Source organism: Pteronotus mesoamericanus, unplaced genomic scaffold (assembly GCF_021234165.1).
Source record: "Pteronotus mesoamericanus isolate MK-2021 breed Mesoamerican mustached bat unplaced genomic scaffold, CSHL_Meso_final contig_1193, whole genome shotgun sequence".
In the NCBI taxonomy this organism is placed as follows: Eukaryota; Metazoa; Chordata; class Mammalia; order Chiroptera; family Mormoopidae; genus Pteronotus; species Pteronotus mesoamericanus.
Window position 1 is genome coordinate 2,602,814 of NW_026555039.1, and position 16,207 is coordinate 2,619,020.

General features: G+C 64.7%; 1 protein-coding gene across 5 annotated transcripts in view; it reads right to left on the bottom strand.

Moving 5' to 3' along the window:
- PRKCZ (protein kinase C zeta) overlaps positions 1–16,207 on the bottom strand; it is a 72,817-nt gene that overhangs the window by 30,000 nt on the left and 26,610 nt on the right. The window contains exon 1 of one of the 5 annotated variants that reach the window (XM_054584088.1): positions 1,171–1,443. The exons of the other annotated variants lie outside the window; for them this stretch is intronic. The gene's annotated coding sequence lies outside the window, so the exon portion shown is untranslated. Of the gene's footprint in view, positions 1–1,170; positions 1,444–16,207 lie in introns of those variants that run through there. 5 annotated transcript variants of the gene reach the window in all.

A 16,207-nucleotide genomic window follows, 5' to 3' on the forward strand; every position in this document is an offset into this window, starting at 1 on the left:
CTGGGAGAGGGAAGAACTGGCCAATGGCACCGGCACGCACACGCGCGCGACACCGCGGCCTCGGTGACACCAGGGCGAGGGGCTCCGGCGGCTCTGAGAGGAGGCCGCCCTGTCCAGGGCTCTTCCACTGGGGTGGGAACTTGGGAGCCCCCAGGTGGACAGATGGCTGGACACACACACGTGCCACATGTTTGTAAACCCTGAGAAGCAAGGTTTGGGGAAAGGGCCCGGACGCCCCGGATCAGGAAGCAGACAGGGTCTGGCCAGCGTGGGCTCTGCCCGGGCAGGGCTGAGAGCCCAGGGCGGGTGAAGGGGCCCAGGGCGGAGGGCGAGTGTGGCGGATGCAGGCTGGTGGCAGCCTGGAGCGAGCCGGCCTGGGCCAGGTCACTGGGCCCAGAGGCCCCGTCCCGCCTTGTCTGCCCGACTCCGGCGGCCACCCCCACCCCCAAGCTCTGGGCAGAGCCCAGGCGGCCCGGCTCCCGCAGACGCCCGCTTCACCACCCAGTCTCACCTGCTTGCTCCCTCGCCCTCGCCCCCGCCCCCACCTCGGCTGTGGGCTGTTGTGTGGTCCTAGCCCGGCCCCCCGCAAGGCCCCCCAAAACAGCTTTCAGTCTTTTTTCCACCACACCCGCTGTTATGGGCAGAGCACGCACCCCTCAAATTCAGGTCGAAACCCTGCCCCCCAGAGCCATGAGTTACGAGGTGGGGCATTGGGGGCGACTCGGTGCAGTGAGGTCAGGAGGGCGCCCCCCCACTGATGAAACCAGCGTCCTTAGAGGAGAGACAATGAGAACGCGGTGCCTGCACACCAGGAAGAGGCCGCACCGGAGCCCGGCCTCCCGCCACCCGAGCCGCGAGGGGAACGGTCTGCTGTTGGGGCCGCCGGGGGGGTGCCTGCTACAGAGGCTGAGCGGGCAGAGGCGCCTCCTGGGCCACAGCCACCTGCTCCCCCACCCCACGCTCTGGCGGCCCTGCAGCCAACGCCGCCGTCCCTGCCCGGCCGGCTCGGGGTAGGCCCACCTTCGCTCTGACCCCATCGACCCACATCCGCAGACGCCAGGACCCTCCGCACAGCAGGCGGCTCCCGTACCCCCCGCCGCCTGCCCACCCGCGGCCACGCTCCTTCCTGTGCCCGTCCCGCGTCGCCTCTCCCCACCGCCCACTGCCCACCTCAGTGGCCGCGGCGTCCAGTCCGTCTGTGCACAGAGCGAGGCTGCAGTGACGCGCGCCCTCCCTCGCCCACTCGGCCGTGCCCACGGAAGGCTGCCCGCCCACCCCCGACGGGGGGCGCGGCCCTCGGGGAGGCCGGGCTGGGAAGCAGGTCATCTCGCAAAACACGCTGGGGTGACCGGCGGGGCCGCTCGAGGGGGAGACCCAGGTGGCCCCGTCTGAGCCTCGGAGACGCCCCTCCAGCGCCCGCCAGGTACTTTCGGTCCTTATTGCTGTCCCTCACCCCCCACCTCAGACTCCGCTGGTGAAGGTCTGAGGGGGGGCCGGCGGGACGCAGAGCCAGGCCGGAGGCTCTGCTTGAGCCGCAGACGTGGCCCGGCAGCAGCAGCAGGGCCCCAGGGCGGCGGAGCGAGGGCGGAGGTGGAGCTCCCTCCCCCGTGGAAGCCAGCGGGCAGCGCCGGTCCGGATGGAGGACAGGTGGGCGGCTAGCAGGGGTCGGGGCGTGCGGGGGCGGGGCCGGGGGGACCAGAAGGGCCGCAGCGGGGGCTCCTGTGTGCTGGAACATTCCATGCCTCCACCGGCCACACGCGGGACGAAGTGGCAGGGCCTGGGCACGCTCGGGGGCGCTCGCCGGCCGCGCAGGGGCCCCCCCGGGAGCTGAGGGGAGCGGGCGCCAGGCTCTGCCACCCCAGCCACTGCCAACAGCTGGTAAGGGTCTCGTTTAACCGGTTCAAAGGCAAACCTTATTTTAAGAAAACTGGGACAGTTGGGGAAACTGGCATATTCGCTGCCTACTTGGTGATATTAAAAATGACTAGAAGCGTTTTCTGCTCCGTTTTGGGGAGACGGTGTTACTAGGGGACGCCGGCCCCTTAGAATCTTGGCTAAAACACCTCCCACGACGCGCGGTCTGGGAGTGGGGGCGGGGCAGGGGCATGGGGCGACCAGGACTTGGGGGCGGGGCTGGGGGAGGGCGCACGGGGCTGCATCAGAGGGTCCGGCCTCTGCGGATGCTCCGAATCCTCCTCCTGAGAACGGTCTTTCAAAAACCCCCACCTGACTTCCATGTTTTGGCTTCCACGCCCACCTGGGCTGGAAAGCAAGCCCCTCGGGCCACTCAGCCAGCAGGGTGGGGGGACCCACGTGGCTCTCTGACCTCAGAAACAAGCCGAACGCAGACGAGGCCAAGGGGACCAGCGCAGGGACAGGACCAAGGGGCCTCCAGGAGAGGGCCAGCGCAAGGACAGGGGCCTCCCCCTGCACTGGCCGGCAGCCTGGGCCACGCAGGTGACCTGGAGGGGCCCTGCCTCGGGACTCCTTCCTCCTCGGGGACAGCCAGGTCCACCCTGGAGCGAGGAGCGTCGTTCACGGCTGCTTCACGTCTCCGGGAGGTCCTCCCGAGGCAGCGGCCGGACGAACCCAGGGGCCTGGCCAGCCCCGGGCCACGTGACTACCTGCCCCAAACCCATCTGCTAAGACAGACGTTTAGAAAGACCTGAGCGGACTCAGCACAGCGGACCGACTGCGCGCACATCCCAGCCACGGGTCGTGGGGAGGCGCCGGCTGCCAGGGAGCCTGGGTGAGCTCCCTTCGCTCCGCCTGCAAACCCCCGACGCTCACCGGCGTGTCCTGCCTGCGGCCCAACACAAACCGTAAATTTACTGAAAACATTACGAAGCATTTTTGGTTTCGTTAGTGTTTGTGTATTTAAATGCGTGGCCCAAGAAAACTCCTCTTCTTCCAGTGTAGCCCGGAGACGCCAAAAGCCTGAGCGCCCAGGGTCCGGGTCCCCGGTCGGCCGCCGGCCTGGAGCGCTGTCTCCTCCCTCCATGCAGACCGGGCGCCAGAGGGGGTCAGAGGGGCTATGCGCCCTTCGCCCCCCAAGCCCGTTTGCTCCCAGGCCCTTCAGTGAGGCAGGGAGGGGCTGCACTTTCAGTCTCCTTTTCTGCAAAGGTGAAATAAGGAAGAAAAAATACACAATGTTTCTAGGAATCTGTGGCTGCTTCAAACAAACAAAAATGTAACAAAGTTGCAGCAGGCCCGGAAAAAACGAACACCAGACCCTGAGGAAAAGTGCAAATGAAGAGAGAAACCTGGGTCAAGGCAGAGGGGTGGGCGCCAGGAAGGCCCAGCCTCGAGGCGCGGGGAGGCCAGGCCAGGCCTCCCCACGGACGGGAGGGGCCCTTCTGCGGACGGTCACGGGCAACGAGGAGCAGGGGGCAAGGAGAGGGGCTGCTTCCCCAAACCCCACCCGCATCCCGCATGACAAAAATGCCTCAGACTGTGGGGGGATCACGGGGACACTGGTGATTCATCACAGCAAACGCTGGTCCCATTACGTATCCACCACGTATGTTATGCAGCAGCTAAGTGTCTACTGTGTACCTGCTGTAGCCGTCACTCTTGGAGGTGCGGAGTCCGCATGTACCATGTCTCTCTGCTTTGTATCTATTATTATAAACCTGGGTACCTACTCTCTACCCACTTTGTGCCTATTCTGTATCGACTGCATGCCTCCCCTATGTTTCTAGTCCACATCTCTATCTAGTTCATAGCTACAAATGTATCTAGTCCATATGCACGATGTATCCAGCCCACATCCACAACTGTATCCAGCCCACATCTACTATGTATCTAGTCCACACCCAGGATGTGTCCCCAGTGCCTGGCTGTGTATCAGCGGCCCTTCCAGACCAGGACGCGCTCCAGCTTTTCCTGCTCCCAGGACTCCGAGGTGGTGGCACTGCCACCTCCATTCCAGAGGCAGGGCTGCCGGCAGGTGAGACCCTGGTGCTGCCTGCACTCCAGGCCGGGTCCATATCTCCAAAGCCCGTTTGATCCTTAACCCCAAGTTACTGAGCCTCATGCCGACAGCAGCAGCAGGTGGGACACAGACACACACACACACGTACGTCCCGCGGGCCTCGCCGAGGCGCCTGTGCTCGTCCCTGTGATGGCTCTCCCCGCCCTGGGCCCCGTTCCTGGGGGCGCTGGGACCACCGCTGGGCAAAGGGCAGCACGGAGCCGGGAAAGGGGGCTCCCACCACCGGCAAGGCAGGCACGGCCACCACCTGGCCTCACTGGAAGGGGAACGGGGCCCGGGGAGCCCGAACTCTACTATCCTGCGTCCCAGCGCCCAGCTGAGGTGGCCGGCTCGCGGTCTCGGCCGAGCGCGCCAATGCAAGGGTGCAGGAGGGAGTGAACGCGCTAGCGAGCCCCGCGAACTGAAACGGGAACCAGCGGATTAGCACCAGAGCCTCCCACAGGCGGCCGCCCCAAGGGTTTCAGGACAAGGTCCACGGGGCAGGGGTGGGGGTCAGCGCGAGCACAGGGATGGGGCTCCGCCTCAAAGAGGGGGCAGCGGGGGTCGCCCACCAGCCACCTCCACTCAGAGGACTAGCCCCGGACGTTCTTTAGATTTCATAAACCAGGGCTCAGATTCAAACAGCTTTAGCAATTACGCACAAAATAGGAGGCTGTTTTTCTTCTAAATTAAGCCTTTTGAAAGGTCGTAAGGATATACTGGGGGGAGGACCCCAGGCACCACTCAATCCAGCCTCAGGGGCTCACACGGTGCACAGGGGCGGGGCGGCCTCCACAAAGCAGCACCGTGTCCACGTCCTTTACGAACTGAAGGGACGTCTGCACCGTCCCACCCTTTTTAGGAAGTCAGACTGAGGAAGTAAGATGTGCTTGCAGGAGCCCCTGGCCTCCAGGACGCAGGATGGCACCTTGGGGACAGCATCTCGTGTCCCCTGGGAAGTGACGGGACCCACTGGAGGGAGCCCCAGATGCTCCCAGGGTCAGCTGGTCCCCGGGGTCAGTGAAAAGAGAGGCGCCTGTCCCTCCTCCCTGACGCCCCACCCTGGGAGGCCCGCTTTTCGCCCCAACTGACGTCTGAGCTCCTGAGCTGGGGGGAGGCCTGTGCACAGTGCAGACCCAGGGCGATGGCCTCACTTTCCCGGCTTCCTGCCCCAGGAGGGAGCTCGGCTTCCAAGCTGCCCACGAGCACCCTGCCACCCCCACCCTCATCCTGGGGGGCTGACAGAGCCAGCGCCCAGGTGAGGCTGTCCTCAGCGAGAACAGGATGGGCATGTAGACCCAGGGGCAGAGCCCTGGGAGTAAAACCCAGACCTGAAGGTCAGGGAGGCGGCCGGCAGCAAAGGGCAGCTGGTTGGGGCCCAGGGGTGGGGACAGAGAGGCAGCGGGGGACCCTCCAGCGAGCAGGGTGACAAAGTGACACTCTGGCCCAGAAGCTGCTGCCTCCGTGGGGTCCTCGGCTCCTTGACGTGCACGTTTTCCACGTGGCAGGTTCTGAAGTAATTTTAGCAAAACCCTTTCTACAACCGCAAAATAAAACTGAACCCAGCAAAAGATGGCCACGTTTGCCGGCAGCGACGGGTCGGCCACGGGCGAGGACGTCGCCTCGCCTGCCTGGCCCGGGCGGAAAGGGTTAGTCGGTCGGGCTGGCCAAAAGTGCGTGTGACCCTTCCCGAGCAACGGAAGACACGGTTTCACTTTGCCAGGAACACCACCGATTGGGGTGTTTTGAGTATGTCGGCTGCCTCCTGTGCGGAACAACGCTGACTTCTCAGTTCACGTCTTGATTCGATCCGCCTCAGCTGGTCTGCCCGACCGTGGAGCATCGTCCAGCGAGGAACCTCCAGCGCGGAACTGCGCGGAGCGCGTTTGACACGTTCGGTCGGTCACAGCACCTTCTCCACACGCGGCGCCCGCCCCTGTGTGTTTCAGGAGCATTCTTACCTTTCTTGAAACAAAAAAGGCCAATGTACTGAAAATGTTGCATATTTTCTTCCACCTTCAGCATTAAAATAGCTATACAAAAATCCACCAATTTTGATTTTCTTTTTTAAACGCAGGCCGGTAAAATAGCTATCGCATACAGTCTGACAAAATTGTTTACCATGAGGTTAAAGACAACTAAGCACCACGAGAGCCACCGTATGGAAAAAACCAACCAAACTTTTGGGCCACCCCGATATTAGGCATCAGGGAGACACCGGGGGGTCCAATTGGAGGCACTGAGAGGACGAGACAGACCACGGTTTGAAGGCGCCGGCCCAGGCCAGGCGCCCGCCACACCCCGCGGGCACAGCTCCGGGCGACCGGGGCGCGGGCCCGAGTGGGGTCCTTTCCCACAACCAAGCATCCCTGGCCTGTTCCAGGGCTTTGAGAACGTATTTCAAGACACTGCTGCTGCCTGTGCAGAACCCGATCGAGTCAGATGTGGACACACTTGATGTTCTGCTTAATGGGACCAGGGAACAGGTCACACCCAGGTTTCGGTGTCACTGAATGAGCGCAGAGGCTCACCAACTGCACAACTAACAGACGACAAAGCCTCCGGCACAGCCCCCCACCCTCACCCCCACCCTCGCCTGAAGGCCATTCTGCCCGGGGGGGCCCCACCGCCACCACGAGGGCCTCAGTGCCCAGGGTGCCCGGTCTGCGCCCTCCACCGCCACCTCATCGTGCCTGGGCCTCGCCTCCCGGGCCGCCCCCCACCCCCGGGACCAGACGCACCCGCCCCGGCCGGTGGCTCTGTCTCGGCTCCGCAGTGCCGGCCTCCAACGCTGATTTTGATCTGGAACTCTAAGTGGCCTGCCTGTGCGCCTCTGCTCACAAACAAGGGGCCCTGCCCTCGGCCGCCGTCCAGCCCTCAACCAGCGGCCACTGCTGGTGCGCATGGGTGAATGAATGGCAGGGCTCTCGGAAGAACTTTCCAGAAGAACCTCACGCAGTGAAACAGCAGCCCCTTCCCGAGTGCCCCCGGGCGGCAACGGGGCACTAACTCCCTAACTGACCGTCCCAGCGGCGGGGGGCGGGGGTCATGCGTGTTCTGTGGCGGGTGATGGCGTGGCTCCCAGGCCACCCAGAGGCGAGTGGCCCCGGTGGCGGACTCCTCCCACGGGCCTCCCCAGGCCCCGCGAGGGCCCAGGCAGCAAACGCCTGTTTATTGGGGGGTCAACGGGCAAGCAGAGCCGCTTGTGTCAGGAGCCGCTGCGCAGGGTGGGGACGTCCGTGACTTCTGTCGCGGCCTCGGCACTGCTGGCCTGGGGTTTGCGTGGATGGTTCGGAGTTGGAAACCTGGCTCGGCGGTAAACGGGCCGGTGGCTCGAGGGCAGGAACGGAGGCTGGTGTCACAGCCGGCAGGGGCGGCAGGGGCGGCAGGCCGGCAGCCCAGGGACGGCGCCGCGCTCGCGGCCCCCGCGGCTTTCTCTTTCCGTGCAGCTGCTGCTCAGGCTGGAGAACCGGCCCGCAGGCCCGCACAGGACAAGAAGCTGCTCGCCGGGCCCTGGGTCCCTGGGGCGGGGGCGACCTGAGGGACCCGGCCGGCTGGCACAGCTCTACCCTCTCACTGGGGACCCCGCTGGGGGCGGGGGCAGAGCAGGGAACCTGCTCCAGCCCCTGCAGCCTCCATCAGCCTGGAGCACCTCCAGTCCCGCCAGGACGGCCCCCGGGGTTCCGCCCACCGGCTGTTGCTGGGCCTCGGGCCCCTCAGGGCAGCGGCAGCCGGGCCCTGGGGGGCGGCCTGCCCCGGAGGCTCCCCCTGAGCACCACCAGGCAGCAGCAGCCCGAGGGGGGTGTGCCCCACTCCCCCAGGTCCTGGGGCACCGCGCCCCTCCCACACGACCGGTGGGGGGGGCAGACCCAGGACCCAGGAGCAGGCACGGGCGTCAGAGTGGAGAGCGGGACCTTCGTCCAAGTGGACAGGAGCAGGGACCACGGGCCTCGGGGGGAGCCCCCACCCTCATCGGCCGGGCCCCGCAGGCCTTCCCCCCAGCCACTGCCGGCAGCTCGCTGACACAAAACGCAACCAGGGCTGCGCCCCAGCCACCTCGGTGCACACTGGTGCCCTGTCCCTCGGTCAGGACGCCACCGGGTGACGTCCAAGGACACGCTCGGTGACAAGCACTGTTGGCACCCCCTTTGCTGTGGTAAGTTACATGGGCTCTGCCTGGACATTCGCCAACTCGCCTTTCTGATTGCTCCCCCTCCCCCGCGAATGCTGCAAGAAGCACGGCTCGTGCAAGGGGGGCTCCCCGCCCCACGGCGCCCAGGGAGCTGGCGAACAGCAAGCCCGTCTGGGTGCCGGGCCCAGCTCTTGGTTGTGAGCCCCTCCCAGGAGGGCCGCTGGGGGCAGAGGCGGAGGGCAGCGTGGACCCCTCCCATGACACTCCCCCCAGCCTCCGCCAGAGGAAAACCCAGGCGTCGGGCTAGCAAACCTGGCCTCCTGCACGGGCAAGGCCCGCCGGCCTCGCCGCCTGCTCCCCTTGAAGACTCTGGCCTCTACTCCCTCAGATGCACTGCCCTTTAAAGCTTAAAGATAATTAAATGTAAACGTTCTCTTAGAACAAAAAAGGCAAGCGAAGATCCATGAATAAATTATGCTTGTTTTGCTCGCTTATACGAGAACATCCGTGTGAAGCTCACAAAGTCACACGCTGCACCGCCCACAAAGCCTCGAGGGCTCCCGACACAGGTCGCCCCAGAACCCCCAGGCGCAGGGGTGGGGGAGGTTCCCTCCGGCCTGTGGCCCTCGCCTGAGGGCCCAGCGGGGCTCCCGGAAGGTGAAGGGGGCCGAGCACCGAGCAGGCGGCGCTGCCTCGTTCCCGGGCGGGGCACCCGCTCCCCGCAGCACGTGGGGCGCCCCCGGCGTCCGCTGGCCTCCCCTTCATGCCGAGCTGGGGCTCCTCCCTGCCCCTCCGAGGCTCGAGGTTCGAGGCTCGCGCTGCCCTGTCCCCCTGCCCCTCCGTCCTCGTGCTCCCGTGGGGGTTTGCCTCCCACAGGGACACATGGGGGTGGGGGCGGTGCCACTGTCGTGACCAGAAAACTGGGGGCAGCCGCACACGGGCAAGCGAGAACGCTCCGGGCGGCGCCGCCGGCTGCCCCTTGGCACCGGTGTCTGGGCAAGGACGTGACCTCGCGGCCGCCGCCGCTGGGCAAGGGGGGACCGAGTGGCGCTCGCAGGTTCCGAGCGCCTCCCGGCACAACAGGGCCTCTTCCTGACGGGCGAGTTTTCATAAACACCGCCCGATCGCAGTCTTGGGTAACCGCAAACGGAAACGAAAGGAGGAAACAATCGTCCACTCTCGTGCCGACCCCGCGATGCCGGCTGCTCCCCACCCCAGGAGAAGGTCAGTGCGCATGGTCAGTCACACTGACCAGGACAACTCGACAACGAGGAAACAGGTAACCAGGCATTTCGCCACAGAAGACACACCTGTGGCCCCTGAGCACATGGCAAGATGCTCAGCATCCTCCCGGATCACCAGGGAAACGCCGCCTCACCCCCTCCCGCCCCAGGATGGCGGCCTCCGAAAAACAAACAGAAAACGCCAGTGTCGCAAGGAGGCGGAGACCCCGGAGCCCGGGCACCGCTGGCGGGGGCGTAGCGGGACCGGCGGACGGAAGACGGTGCCGCGGCTGCTCCGGTGTTTAAAAATGGAACAAACCACATAATCCAGCCACTCTGCTTCTAGGGGGGCCCCAGAACAAGCAAAAGCAGGGACCCTCAGATATGCACCCCCACATTGGCAGCAGCGTCGCTCACAACAGCCAAACGGGGAAACCGCCCAGGCGCCCGCCAACAGGTGACGGAGAAACGCACGGACGAGGGTCCACCCGGCCTTAAAGAGGGAGGAAGTTCGGACACACCCTCCCCGCGGACGCGGACCGGGCCAGACGCAGCGGGACACGCGCTGCCTGAGCCTCTCGCGTGAGGTCCCGGGAGTGGGGAGCCCACGGAAGCAGAAAGGAGACGAGGGAACTGGGTGGGGGTGGGGGTGTTTCATGGGGACGGAGCTTCCGTTTGGGAAGATGGAAAGTTCTGGACGCCGAGCACTGGGCAGGGCGCTCAGGCCACGCCCCTCGGTCAGCGGGCTTCTCTCCAGGGACACACTGTGCACCACGAACCCTGAACGGAGAGGCAGGCTCAGGGGTTCCCACCGTGTCCCGCGTCCCAGCGGTCAAGTGCCCCGCACCTATTTCACAAATTCTTAAATGTAAGAATGCGTTTATTTCTAGTCCTTGCTGAGGAACTGTCCTTCTGGGATTCTGCACCAGGGAAACAAGGCGGGGTCCCAGATGCCCCCAGGAAGGACGCGCTGGCCCCGGGGCGGGGGAGGGGGCGAGCCCGAGGACCCACGCGCAGGACGGACTGCGACCCGCTGGCAGGCAGCCGGGAGGTGCGCCGCGGGCCTGCGGCGGGGCTCACTCCGAGCTCCTGAGCGGGAGCGGCCAGGCCCGCGCTCCACGGCCCGCGCTCCCGCGAGCGCTCTCTGCCAACCACCCGTCTCCAGTTTCCCCTCGTCAGCACGTGTGGCTTTTACAACCAGAAACGCTGCTTTCAGTACAAAGTGCAAAGTCCATTCTGGGGCTGCCGCCCCCGCCCAGCCACTGCCCCGCCCCGCTACACCGAGCGCCGGTGCTGCGGCCACAAAGGCTCCTGGGCGCCGAGCAGCACACGTGACCCCTGGGCGGCTCGAGGCTCCGCGGCCTGACCCGATCGCTGCGGGTCAGCCACCCGGCCAGGCCGCCCTGCGGAGCCCTCCCAGGCCGTTCCGGGGCCTGGGGCCTCTGGAGACCCCTGGTGCGAGGAGGCAGGAGTCCACTACTTCTCACCGAAGGACGTCCAGTAAGCGCCCGGCGAGGACACACGAGATGAAGGCAGATACCCCCCACCCCCCCCAGAGGCCACTCTGGGTGAGGGTCACGCAGCCCATGAGCTGGGGGGTGGGGAAAAGGGGTGAGACTTCAGGGAGGGGCAGCGCCTTGAGCACAGACCCCAGGAAGGAGGGGGCAGGAGGAGAGACCAGGAGACAGGAAGGCGCCGGGGGCAGGCCCAGGCCAGGGCAGTCCTGGCAGAGGCAGGGCTGGGCCGTGGGGGCCTGTGGACCAGGGAGACCGCAGGGGGCGAGTGGGGGGAGGGGCCGGAGCAGAGGTGGGGGGCTGTGGAGGGGGGTGGCCCCAAGGGCCGCTCACAGGCCCTTCAGCCTGCAGGGCGGGGTCAGCGGGCAAGGGAGGCGGAGCCTGGGCCAGAGAGGAGAGGCCACTGCGTTGGGGGGAGCCCGCGGGAAGGACAGGCAGAGCTGATCACCCCCACACTGGGCCGCACACAGGCGGCTAGAGAAAGCCGCCATTCAGACGCCAGACTGGCCCAACTCGCCGGGACAAAGACGCCTTCACGCCGTGTGTCCCGGCAGCCAGCACGTGCCAGTCACCACGCAGCCGGCTCCTCGCGGGCCAGCTCTCCTGGCGGCCGGCGCCCAGTGTGGAGCGGCTCCTGCGCCGCTTCCAAGACGCGCAGCTGCCCCTCAGCCGGTCGCTCCCGCGACGCTCGCCCGCTGCGGACAGAAGGCGCCCGCGCCTCGCCCTGACCAAAGCGCCGGGGTCAGGAGACAAACCGCCTCTGAGCCGTCCGCCTGTTCCTTTCTCAATGAACGGCACGGCCCGTCGCTCAGAGACCACGTCACGTTCCTGCGGCGACACGGCACCGACCTTCTCTGGGTGGTGGGACAAGGCCAATGTGACTTCCGCTCACAGGGCTTTTTAGGGCCCCTCTGAGCAAAGGCGTCATGTGGGTGGCACAGAAGCCGCCGGAACCCCCCGGCACCTCCAGACGCCGCCCGAGGTGCTGACGTGACAGATCTCGGCCCGTGGGGCCCCTCCCCTGTGGAGGCGGGACCCCGGACAGAGCCTTGACCCCGAGGCCGCGGTGCTCAGAGCTACAGCTTGGCCCCCGTTTCCTAGAACTTCTCTCTGTCGCTCACTGACCCCCCGGAGCGTCGTCTTGTCCGGAGGCGCCACTCCCGGGCCACCGCCCTTTTTACGCCGCGTTTCCCCTGCAGGTCCCCTGGGTTTACACACACGCGCCACCGCGCTACAGCCGACCAGGGGTGCGGCCGCGCAGCCGGCTGCACGGGCTTGAGGCCCAGGTGTGCGCCGGCCGCACCGTCCGGGCGATACGCGGGCCTCCGTGGCATCCACACAATGACAAAGTCACCCAATGACAAGTGTCTGAGAGTGTGCCCTTGTGAAGTGGTGTGTGACTCTCACTTCAGGGTGTTGCTAATCTGCTAAGATGCCCTGTGTGACAACCATTAGTCACCAGCTTCCCAGATATAAAGCACGGTGATCACTTGATAAAAGCGACAGCTAATGAGAAGTGAACGGCGTGGCTTAAAACACGTAAGACGGCGTCTGTGGGCCCAGGTCTGTGGTAGGGCCACAGGCAGCTGGTACTTCTGGGCGGCAAGTGTGCTTTACTTGTTTCCACAAAGACACCGCGTCGCCACGCACTTCCCGCACCTCTGAGCGCCACAGCGTGAATGAGGACGGCTCCGAGCCCCTCCAACACGTGTGCCCACCCGAGGGCCAGGCGGCGAGCGTGGCTCCGGCGCACCCGTCCCTCCCAGCGCACGCGAGGCCGGCCGTGCCCACGGAACGTGCCATGTTCTCAAGTGCCACGGACCTTAAGTGAAAGAAACTGAGATTCTTCCCAAATCTGAAAAACAATCCTAAAAATGTTACGTGACGGTATGAGAATAATTTGCGAGGCTGAAAAAATTTTTCTAACTGGCCACAAAAGTAAAATTTTGACAACTATATTATATGGAACACTCAGGATATTATCTTTGAGGTTTCTCTACAGAAAATATTGCAACATTGTCACATGAGACGGCAAAGCATTTGCAGCCAGAAGATTTGGCGGGGGGCGGAGGGGGGGGGGAAGTGTTACAGGACCATCTAATGACAGGTCTCGGTGCTATTTTCCTGGATTTTAAGATGTTGTGGGTCTGAAAATTTACCACTCACTTTGGTTTGTATTCTCATTGTAAGTATCCATGTTATTAATGCTTTAAAAAAAGTAGACAAGTGTAACAAAGTAGCAAAGGGTAACGGCCTCATGCAACTAGAAAGTAAATACACAGCTGAGGCTGATAAAAGGAAGCAAAGGCAGGCTCCACCAGGAGGCGAACCGGATCGGGCCATGAGGGGTAGAAGTTTACGTTATTTTTGCGTTACGTAAATATTTCACACACCCCATAAGCAAAATTTAAAAGGATAAGGAAAACTCCCTGAAACTGAACACAAACAGAAATTAATACACCCAGTGACCACGGGCTTGTCCCATGACCCCCACGAGGACAGCACCCCCTTAGTGCCTGGGCCCCACGCCCACTGCCCCTGCACAGGCCGCGGGAGGACGAAGGCTCCCGGAGGGGCCCCGCTGCCCCTGCTCCGATGGGGGGAGGGGGCGGGGACAGCCACAAGCACCCAGATGGCGGGGGAGGGGAAGCAGGGGAGCTGGGGGGCTGTGCTGTGAGCACAGGGACCCCGGGCCCCCGCTTCCAAGTTCCTTCTCCCCCAAATGGAAGGGGCTCCCAGGAGAGATGCCCGTTTCAGGGGGCCCGGGGTGCACACGTGGTCCTGGAGGCCCCAGTGCCAGAAGACGGGGGACAGAGAAGGATGGGAAATGTCAGAAGCACGTGGGACAACAGACAGATGGCATCTCACAGAACTGCCACTCGGAACCCATGTAACTTCATTAACCAATGTCATCCCAATAAAGTCAATAAAATTAAACGCACGCACGCGGGTGCCCACGGGAGCAGCCTCAAGAGGCTCCGCCTGCCAAACCGAGCGAGCGAGAGCCTGAAGACCAGGAGTGACAGAAACAGGCCCCAGCAAACAGCCTCCGAGCCCGCCGTCCGCCCTGGCGTCGCACGTTTTTGGACGCAGAGGGGACGGGGCGGCCCTTCCTCGCAGCATACGCCACCCAATGGGGCAAAGGGGCGAGAGAAACAGCCACCGCCACTTTGGCACAACCAGGATCTGGCACAACGCTCCGGGGGGAGGGCGCGGGGCCGCGGAGGCCTCTGCCCTCGCGAAGCCTCCGTGGCCGGAGCAAAATCTCCACTCGCACTTGGCTCCGCGTGTCTCCAGATAACAAAGGGGTTTGAAAACACACAATGAACAAAAGCAAGGCTGGCGGAGGGCAGGCTGGGCCTGCGGCCGCGGGGGGCCCACCGGGAGGACCTGGGACTGTTGCTCCTCGGAGCCGTGCCAGGCGCCCGCCCAAAGGCGCCCGGGGTCCCATTGCTAGGGCGTTCTGCACAAGCGCCACCGCATCCCCGGCGTGGGCGCGCCCCGCCCCGAGGCCAGCACAAACCACCCGGTCGAGAGGCCGCAGAGCCCCTCCGGGTCCCCCTCGCCCCGTCACGGAAGCGCAGGAAGCACTGAGACGCTTCCGGGCATTGGAGTTAGAACGGAACACCGTGTGACGAGGGGCCGTGGAACGACACAGAAGCTAAGGGCGAGCCCGCCCCCGCAGCGGACCCAGGGGCTGCCCCAGCGCCGCACGCCCCCCCGCCCGCCCCCCGCTGCTCCGATGACTCCGAGCTCACCACCCCCCGGGAGTCTGTTCCTGCTCCCCGTTGTGCCACAGGGCCCACCCCGTGCTGGTTCTGGCGCCCCGGGGGGGGGCCTCTGCGCACTCGCCTGGCTGCCCGCGCCCCGTGCCCCTGGCGGAGGGGGTGCAGCGGGGGTTGGGCAGACTCACGCCCATCACACGGTGCCGACAGTCCACCCGCCTCCCGTGCCTGGTCCACCACACCGCCCCTCGGTGACAGAGTGCAACCACGGCCCCACGCGCCCCCATCCAAGTCCACAGGCAGGCGGGTGGGCCCCCAAACCACAGGGCCAAGGGGCCCAGACCCCCTGCAGGGGAGCCCCGAGGCACACGGCTCCCATCACGGGGAGGAGCGCGCGGCGGAGCGGACCCACGCAGCCGCACACAGGGCCCGCGGGACTCGGGGCGCCGCGATCGTGATGCTGGAGCCCGGAACGGTCCCTGATCCGGCCCCAGGCGCCACAGCTTTTAAGGAAGGACCACTAGCCATGCCGGGCGGCTCAGTGGGTTGGAGCATCGTGCTGGGTTTCATCCCAGGTCAGGGCACACACCTGGGCTGTGGGTTCAGTCCCCGGTTGAAGCACATGCAAGAAGCAACTGCTGGATGTTTCTCTCTCCCATCGATGTTTCTCTCTCTCTCCCCTCCCTTCTGTAGAATCAATAAGCACGACCTTGAGTAGAATTTAGGGGGGAAAAAGGACCACTCGTGGAGTTTTAGAGAAATCCCAACAAAGGCGGCTCACACTTACCCAAAAGGGCTGTTCAGACACCCCGAGCGTTTCCAAGGGCTGCGTAGCCCTTGGCCACGGGGGCCGAAACCAGCAATGCCGCCGACGGCGGCCGGGCAAGCGGGGCACGCGGGCCCGTCAGCCTCGTGCCGCCGCCGGGCTCCGCAGAGACGCCGCCGCCGCCTTCTCACGCAGCGTTTTCTTTCAGAGCATCGTCACGTTCCGTTAAACAGATGTTATTTACGGGAACACACGTTGTAAAAGAAATTTTACAATGATTTTTAATTTTTTTTTAATCCTCACCCGAGGATGTGTTTATTGATTTAGAGAGAGAAAGGGGGGCAGAGAGAAACACCGACCAGCTGCCTCCCGTATGCGTCCTGACCGGGGATCGAACCTGCGACCTTCTGGTGCACAGAACGACGCTCCAAACGACTGAGGCCCTTGGCCAGGGCGACGGGCTGGAAATTTTAAACGAATGAATTAGTAACTATTTCTCGTTTTCTACTCAAAGCACAGTAAATCCTGGCAAGTCGAGTCCACTGATGCAAAGGCTCTTCGCCATCGTTGTCACGAGTGCGAGGCGACCCTGAGCTGTCGGAGGGGCCGCCGGCGGGCACACGCCTGGAGGAGGAGCGGGCGTCCCCGGGCTGAGCGTGCGGCCACACGGGCCTCCGCACACCGGCTGCCCCACCCGTCCTCCCTGGGGGCTTGCCGCTGACCGAGAAGGAAGTATTTAACGCCGGTCTCCGCGGTGTGACCCCCCAGAAATGAAACTTCACGTCTGACCCACCGAGGCAGACGACCGGGCGGGGGGTGGGGGGGCAGCTCTGCAGAGGACAAGAGGCAGCGGGGACAGCGCCATCCGGGAAGC